Source organism: Tupaia chinensis, unplaced genomic scaffold (assembly GCF_000334495.1).
Source record: "Tupaia chinensis unplaced genomic scaffold, TupChi_1.0 Scaffold000101_1, whole genome shotgun sequence".
Classification (NCBI taxonomy): domain Eukaryota; kingdom Metazoa; phylum Chordata; class Mammalia; order Scandentia; family Tupaiidae; genus Tupaia; species Tupaia belangeri.
This window is the reverse complement of record NW_006159565.1, coordinates 3,721,878-3,731,023: the sequence shown is the minus strand read 5'-3', so window position 1 is coordinate 3,731,023 and position 9,146 is coordinate 3,721,878. Positions and strand designations below refer to the sequence as shown.

At 44.0% G+C, this 9,146-nt stretch overlaps 1 long non-coding RNA gene across 2 annotated transcripts in view; it reads left to right on the top strand.

Annotated features, from left to right (window-relative positions):
* The first annotated feature begins 6,129 nt into the window (after positions 1-6,129).
* LOC102496053 (uncharacterized) overlaps positions 6,130-9,146 on the top strand; it is a 6,381-nt gene continuing 3,364 nt past the window's right edge. For both annotated transcript variants that reach the window (XR_001370021.1, XR_333857.1), the window contains exon 1: positions 6,130-6,385. This is a non-coding gene — a long non-coding RNA (uncharacterized LOC102496053). The remainder of the gene's footprint in view (positions 6,386-9,146) is intronic.

Below are 9,146 nucleotides of genomic sequence, written 5' to 3'. Positions count from 1 at the left end.
ATGGCCATGCCACAATCCCTTCTCCTCCATTCTCCTCTCGGGATCTTGGGCATGCATGCACATGCGCCTAGTGTGATTTTAAACCACTGGGTCCAGGACTCGAACTGCCATTGACTACATGGGAGTCCAGCGACATAGCCATTATGCCAATTGCTGGTCCCTCCATCCTCATTTTAATGAAGGTACTAAGATAAGAAATACATTATGTAGCTTTTAAAAAATGTACAATTTACCATCAAACCAACACAAACTTAGAAATGTATAGAGTTTTAACCTTAATTGTACCTTGAACCTCTTAACCTCTTCTCCACCATCCGCTGCCTAAAGCTTGGAATGTATCTAGTATTTTCTCACAGTACTGTGGAATAGTCAGCGGTTCACGAAAAAGAAAGATATCTATTTTCCAAAAACCTCCAAGCTTTTGGCAGTTGCAATGACAGGCTTCCCAGTAACTGAAACCACTCCATTTTTTTTTTTTTAAGGACAATTAACATTTTAAGACTTTCCCATGCATCCAGACAAGAGGTTCATACTAAAACGGTAACTCACCCTCGTAAACTCCATTCCTCAGCTGATTGTACCTGTTACATAATCTGATCATTGGCGTCTATCATGCGAAAAGGAGAAAATCCATACTATTTGGCCATCATTTCTAAAATAAGTAACTTCCTCAGAGCTTGAAAAAGAAAGGTTAATAGATCTGCATGTATTTTTTAAAAAAAAAGAAAAAGAAAAACAAACACACCCAAAAAAGCACATAAACAATGCTAGCAAAAAGGTGGGAGAAGGAGCCCTTTACCAAGCTGGCACAGGAGAAAATGTTGCTCGAGAAAAGATCAGCCTGAAAACACACTCGGCTCCTGCCAGTACGCAAGATCCAATGGACTGAAGGATTCTCTCTCTTTCTCCCTCCCACTCTGTTTAAGTGACATTCAATCATAGAGAAAGAAAAAAAGAATAATAAAATTTAAAAACTGGGACCAGCAGTTGGCGTAATGGCTATGTCACTGGAATCCCACGTAGTCAACCGTGGTTTGAGTCCCGGACCAGGTGGCTTAAACTCATGCCGGTGTGTGTGTGTGTGTGTGCGTGCCCAAGATCCTGAGACGAAAATGGAGGAGAAGGGATTGCGGCGTGGCCATCCCCCCAGTGGGTGATTTCTCGCTTTCTGTCTCTCTGTCTCTCTCTGTCTTTCTAGCAAGTGCATATGCTCTATAGCAAATAAACACCTCTCAAAAAAAAAATAATAATAACAAACAGGGAGGAGTCAGCAGTGGTGCAGAGGTAGCACAATAATCTGCAGTGCTGGACCCAATCAGAAGCTCCGGTTTGTGTCCTGAGACCTGGTGCATACCAAGAGTACATGTGCACACCCATGATCTAGGCGTGGATCATGACATAAAGACCCCAATGGAGGAGGTGACTCTTTCTCTTTCTCTCTCCTTCTCTTTCAAGGACTAAATAAACTTTTTAAGAAAATAGGGAACAGTTTCTATATCAGACAAAAGGCAAAGGACGATACAAAGAGACCTCACAAATCAACAAGGAGAAGACCAATGTACAGTAGAAATGTGGACAAATGGCATAAACTGTTGAGAGTTTTAGCTGTTATACTCAGGCCAGAGGTGGTCTTTTTTTTTTTTTTTTTTTTTATCATTGCCAGAGGAGATGTGGGCTTACCAGAAAGAGAAAGAACTCTCTCCCATTTGTAAAGGGATGTGGACACGGCATGATCTTTTTCCTTCCATTTCTCTGTCCCTTCAAGATCTGGGGCATGCACATGCATGTGCTAGGTGTGTCTTTCAATCTATTGTGTCAGCATTCCAACTGCAGTCAGCCATGTGGATCTGGCTCCCTAAGCACAAGGCTGACCTGCTGTATGGCCCTGCCGGCCAGTGATCTTTTCCAATGAAAGAAAAAAAAAATTTTGAGAGTTTTTTGCTATAGGGAGCGTGAGCTTGCCAGAAAGACAGAGAGACAGAAAGCGAAAAATCACTCCCCAAGGGAGATAGCCATGGTGCAATCCCTTCTCCATTCTCCTTTTGGGATCTTAGGCATGCACACACATGCACCCGGCATGAGTTTAAGCCACCAGGTCCAGGACTCAAGCTGCGGTTGACGACGTGGGAGTTCAGCAGCCTAAGTTTCTTCAGCAAAGAATTACTTCAATACAAGTTTAAAGAAGGGAGCCAACAGATGGTGTAATGGTTCAACAGTTCAGGCCCACATGGCTGCCTGCGGTTCAAGTCCCAAAACTGGTGGCTTGAAAATCATGCCAGGTGTGTGTATCTGCACTCCCAAAATCCTGAGAGGAGAATGGAGAAGGGACTGCAGCGTGGCCATCCTCCCTGGGAGGTGATTTCTCACGTTTCCTCTGTCTCTGTCTCTCTCTCTGGAGAGTGTACACACTCTAAGGCAAAAACTTAATAAATAAATGAACAAATAAATAAAGGCATATCGTAAATATATATATATATATGAAGGTATTCAGCCTCGCAATTCATCCAAACATTGCAAATGTAAAAGAGAAGGCAGTATCTCCCAACAAATAGTGAAGGTGAAAAAGATCTAGATAGGGCTCTAGACATACGTGTATTATTCCTGGGGATACACAGATGTAACATCTCTATAAAGCATTTGGACGCTATGCAGCATATTTCTTTAAACAGCTCATGAACTTTGACTTACTAGTTCCACTTACTGGAATTTAGCCTAAGGAAATAACCGGGTTCAAATTTCTGAACTTCTACACTTTCAATAGATGGAGTATAAACCAGTTCTCCAGAGAAACAGAAACTAGGACTTATATAATACAATGTATATGTGTGTGTGTGTGTGTGTGTGTGTGTGTGTGTGTATCCAGCTGAACACAATCTCAGTTAGTGGTCCAATAAGGTTGAGAACTATTCTCAACACACACACCCACACACACACACCCACACACACATACACACACACAGAAAGAGAGAGAGACAGAGACAAACAATACAATATGTGTGAAGGGACATCAAAACGTTCATGGAAAATGGAATTGAAAGTACAAGTTTACTTTACTGCAAGAAATCTTGAAATCTATCCAGAGCTTTTTCATAATATGCATTTCCAGGGAACCAGTAGTTAGCATAATGGCTATGTCACTGGACTCCCACGTAGTCGACCGCGGTTCGCATCCCGGACCTGGTGGCTTAGAACTCACGCCGGACGTTTGTGTGTGCGTGCCCAAGATCCCGAGAGGAGAATGGAGGAGAAGGGATTGCAGCGTGACCATCACCCAGGGGGGTGATTTCTCGCTTTCAGTCTCCATGTCTCTCTCTGTCTGTCTGGTGAGCGCACGCACCCTATAGCGAAAACCTCTCCAAAAATAATAGTAATAATATGCATTTCCACTAACTTTTTGAATACTTTGCATATGTGTGTGTGTGTCTGTGTGTGTGTGTGTGTGGAGAGAGAGAGAGACTGAAAGAAAGAGTATGTGGGGACCAGTAGCTAGCATAATAGTTATGTCCCTGGACTCCCATGTAGGCAACCTTGGCTCGAGTCACGGACCCGGTGGCTTAAAACTCACGTCGGACTATACCTAAGATCCCAAGAGGAGAATGGAGAAGAAGGGACTGCAGCGTGGCCCTCCCCCTGGGGAGGGGGGTTGATTTTTCAGTTTCTGTCTGTCTGTCTGCTGAGCCCACACGCCCTACAGCAAAAATCTCTCAAAAAAAAAGAAAAAAAAAAGGAGAGAAAAGAAAAGAGTATATGTAGAGATTAAGAGAAAGATTGACATTTATTTTAAGTAACTGGCTGGCCTGTGTGGTTGTGGGGGTTGGCAAGTTTGAAATCTGACAGGCTGGAAATTCAGGTCTGGGTTGATGTCGCAATCTTAAATTCGAAATTTAAATTAGTTCCAGCAGCCTGATAACAAACTCAGGCAGGATTTCTATGTTACAGTCTTGATGCAAATTCCTCCTTGTCCAGTCAACTATTAGAAGTGTTAATCATATCTACAAAGTGCCTTCACAGCAACCTCTAGACTAGTGTTTGCCAAACAACTGAGCACCATGGCCTAGCCAAGTTGTCATGTAGACTGACCACCAACGGTGATCATGCCAGCTACGTCAGAGAGCAAACAGGGATGATTACAAGGAACCCCTCAAGTTCCTGCCCCAGCGGTGTCCTCAGCCTCCCACCTCCGTTCCTTTCCTGGGGGCCTCTCATCAGCGTGAGTCTGTGGACTACAATTCCCTTCCCACAGCACTTGCTCTTGGCTTCGTGATTCCACTTGTTTTGTCCCATTCTTGCTTCTTCTCATCCTCTCGAAGAAATCCTTTTTGGCTTCACATTTTTGAATTATTGGGGTTCTGAAGGTTCTGTCCCAAGACTTCTTGTCTTTCCACCCTCAGAATAGTTCTCAACCTTTTTAGATCATTATCTGGATCGCATTCAGATGCACACAACAGGCACCCAGCAACAACGGCTCACCAAGATGAGGCTTACTCTGCTCTGATGATGTGGAGCTCAGAGGTAGGTGACTCAGGGCTGGCCGGCTAAGTACCCCTGAAATGGGTTCGTTCCAACTTCACCCAGCCAGTGCTTACACAGGGCTGCCGCCCTCTAGCAACCTGTCCACACCTGCAGTGTCTTGCCACCAGCTCTTTGCAATCTGAGTCATTTATTTATTCAGCAAATATTTATTGACAACTCAGTATGTGCCGACTTTCTTCCGAGCCTTGGGAATACCTACGTGCAAAAAAAAAAAAAAAAAGTTAAAAAAAAAAAATCTCTGTTCTTGTGTAGCTTAAATTTAAGCTGAGAAAGCAAGAAAGCAAGTATGATGAACAACTGACAAAGGGACTGTGTGTGAGATAGTGATAAGTGCTATTAGAAAAGAGAAAGCAGAGAACGAACTGGAAGGATCGGGGCCAGCAGTTGGCTTAATGGCTATGTTGCTGGGCTCCCATGTAGTCAACCATGGTTGAAGTCCCAGATCCAGTGACTTAAACTCACACCAGGCACGTGTGCATGCATGCCCAAGATTCTGAGAGGAGAATGGAGGAGAAGGGATTGCAATATAGCCATCCCCCTGGGAGGCGATTTCTCACTTTCTGTCTCTCTATCTCTCTGGCAAGTGCATGCATGCACCCTATACCAAACCAAACCAAATAAAACAAAACAAAAATAAAACAAAACAAAAACAAAAAAAGAGAATGAACTGGAAGGATGAACGGGAAGGTGGTAATTTTACACAAAGTAGTCAAGGAAAGTCTCACTGTGGAGGTGACAGCTAAGTGGAGGACTGAGGGAAATGATGGGCAAGCCATTTGGATGCCTGTAGAAAAAGCATTCTAAACTTAGGGAAGAGCCAATGTCACAGGAAATGCCTGGTTTGTTCAAGGAAGAACAAGGAGGCCCAAGTGAACATGGTGAGAGCAGAGAAAGAGAGGAGAGAATGGAGGTCAGATGAGGTCACAGATTCTACCTACAGGATTTCTATAAAGTCTTTCATACAGATTTGACTATGGGGGCCAGCAGCAGTGTGGTACTCCCACATGGCTGACTGCGGTTTGAGTCCCAGACATGGTGGCTTGCAAATCACACTGGGTGTGTATGTATGCGTGCTCAAAATCCCAGGAAGAGAACGGAGAAGGGATTATGGTGTGGCCATCCCCCCGGAGAATGATTTCTCGTTTTTCCTCTCTCTGTTTCTGCCTCTCTCTGGCAAGCAAACATGGCCTATGGCAAAAACCGAAAAAAAAAAAAAAAACATAAAAAAGAATTTGGCTATGATAGTGAAGAGGAGCTTTTGAGAGTTTCAGCAAAAAGTAGCATAAACCAGCTGAGATTTAGCAGCGTCACCCTTGATGGCTGTGTTGAGGATAGCAAAAGCTGAGATCAGTGAAGGGGTCACTGTAATCGGCTTAGAGGTCATGGTTAGTCAGACCAGGGTGGTAGCAATGCAGGTGGTGAGAAGTGAGGGTATAAGAGAAAGAGAGGAGTCAAGGATAAATCTGAAGACTTTGGCTTGAGTAACCGAAGAGGCGACCTGTTTTTGCAAGACAGAGCAGTGTGGAGGTGAGGCAGATCCGGGGGAAATCGCAGGAGTTCCATTTGGATTGTGGTGCATTGTGATGTCTACAAACATCCAGAGACGACATTGAATGGACAATCGCACCCACAAGTCTGAAGCTCTGGAGCGAGGTCAAAGACAGGTACACATTTGGGAACCATCAGCAGAGAGAAGATACTGAAAGTCACGAAGCTGAAGCAGAATACCAAGAAAATGAGTGTAGACAGTGAAGAGAAGAAGCCCTGGAACTGAGTATGGGGACACTACAGGGATTAGAGTCAGGAAATGAGAAGGAAACACAAAGGAGACTGAAGAGGACCAGCCTGACAGGTGGGTGGACAACCAGGAAGAGTGCAGGGTTCTGGAAGTCAGTAAAAATGGTGTTTTAAGAAGACTGTTGAGTGAGATGGGGACAGGAATGGGCCACTGGCTTTAATAACGTGAAGCTTCTCATTCCTCAATAAGAGCAGTTTCAGGAGAGTGGTGGGGAAACTGTGAGGTAAAAGCAAACTTCAGCAAGCAAAACTAACACCTAGAAAATAAAATCGGTAGCGTAGACAAAAGACTCCCTCACTGAAAAACCAATCACCTCAATCACTTCTGCAAATGTTTGGTGTTTATCTTCTGTTTAAAGTGATTTTCTAGGAATTAATTAGCAATTTTACAATGAAGGAATTAAAATATCTATACTCAGAGCTTATATTCTATTGGGGATAAAGAAACGATAAACAACTAAACAAAGAAACATACAAAATGTCAGTCACGGGACCAGCAGTTAGCGTAATGGCTATGTTGCTGGACTCCCATGTAGTTGACCGCAGTTCGAGTCCTGGACCCGGCGGCTTAAACTCACGCCGGGCACATGTGCGTGTGTGCCCAAGATCCCGAGAGGAGAATGGAGGAGAAGGGATTGCGGCGTGGCTGGCCCAGCAGGGAGGGATTTCTCGCTTTCTGTCTCTCGGTCTCTCTCTGTCTCTCTGGAAGTGCATGCGTCCTATAGCAAAAACCTTTCCAAAAAAAAAAAAATGTCAGTCGTTAACAAGTACTTTTAAAAAAGTATAGAATGGGGGGCCGGCTGGTGGTGTGGTGGTTAGGGGCATTGGACTCCCACATGGCCGACTGCGGTTTGAGTCCCAGCCCTGGCAGCTTGCTTTCTCACTTTACCTCTTTCTCTCTCACTCTGTCACTCTATGGTCAAATTAAAATAAATAAATAAAGTTAAATAATTCCTTTTTTAAAAAATGTACAGAATTGTCTAGTAATGGCTTTGTGAACTAGATAGTGCTTCTTGACTGGCCGGGACCACATATGAATTCCAGGTTCGAATCTTGGTCCACTCTAAAAAGCAGGCATGTTGACACATACCTGTAGTCTCAGCAAATCAGGAAGCTGAGGCAAGTGGATAGCAGCTTCAAAGTCAGCGTGGGTAAGGTAGTGAGATCCTGCGTGAACAAGCTGGGCACGGCGTCAGGCACCGTAGTTCCAGCAACCCAGGAGATGGAGGCAGGATGACTGTGACACAGGGAGACCCTGTTTCAAAAGAAGAGGAAGAGAATGAACAAACCCACACACATACACACAACACAGAACAGAAAGAGGACAGGCATTGGGAATGGGGAGGGTGTTAAACTATTTTGCATAGAGTAATTACCAAGCCTCTAGAAATTATTTTAGAAGAATTATTTTGTTTAACTTTATTTATTTATTTATTTTAATTTGACCAGAGAGAGACAGAATGGGGGTTGGGGGTGGTGAGAAAGCAAGCTGCCAGGTCTGGGACTTGAATCACAGTTGGTCACGTGGGAGTCCAGTACCCTTAACCACCAAACCACCTGCTGGCCCACCCCTAGAATTTTTGAGTGGAGATCTTATATCAGTTAGGACTGGGTTCTCTGAAAAGACCTGCTTAAAATAAGAGAAAGACAAAAGATAAATTGGCAATTGCTAGTACTTATTTCACAAAGAGGAAACACAACACACATGCAAAAAATTTGGAAAGATGCTCAAGGTCTCTAGTAATCAGGAAGTTGTTACTTCGAATGATGAGATACACTTTTCATCCAACAGAATGACAAGATTTACAATGGCTGATATCCAGTGTTGGTGAGGATTTGAAGAGATAGGTACTCTTATATACACTGCTGATGAAAGCATAACATAAACAGCAGTTTTTTGAACAGCAATTGACTGCTGTAGGTGTCGAGGGAAATGTGCATACACCGTTCACCCTGGAAGTTCTGTTTCATTCTCTGAACTGTACTTACACATGTGCACAGAGGCATGGAGGGGGCAGGATCCCAGCTTTGGCCCTGGGAGCTACTTAAGTAACTTGCTCTAAGGTAAGTGGATAAATAAACCCGGGTGTGTTCAGACTATGGAACAACAAAAGGGATTGAGTTACAATTAAGACCACAGAGACATACCATAGGGGAAAAAAGCCAGTTGCTGATGAAATGTATTATTTATGTTATAAAAAAAGAGCAATCAGGGACCAGCAGTTGGCATAATGGCTATGTTGCTGGACTCCCATGTAGTTGAGCGCGGTTCGAGTCGGACCCGGTGGCTTCAACTCACACTGGGCATGTGTGCATGTGTGTCCAAGATCCCGAGAGGAGAGTGGAGGAAGAGGGATTGCGGCGTGGCCATCCCCCTGGGGATTGATTTCTCGCTTTCCTTCTCTCTGTTTCTGTCTGTCTTGCTGGCGAGTGCATGCTCTGTATAGCAAAAGCCTCTCCAAAAAACAAACAAACAAAAAGAGTAATCACAGGAACACAAAACTGTATATGTGTGTGTGTGTGTGTGTGCGTGTGTTTATGCATGCTCTGTTTTGTCCATTGCTTAATCCTAAACAGTTAGAATAGTGATCATCACACAGTACATGTTCAATTGTTGTTAAATTAATAAAAGTTGTTTGGGGGCCAGTATGTGATGCGGTGGTTAAGGTGCTGGATCCCACACAGCCTACTCCACGGTTTAAGTTCCAGACATAATGGCTTGGAAAACATGCCAGGCACTTGTGCATGTGTGCCCAAAGTCCCAAGGAGAATGGAGGAGAATGAGTAGCATCCCCATTTTGCTAGGGGAAATTTCT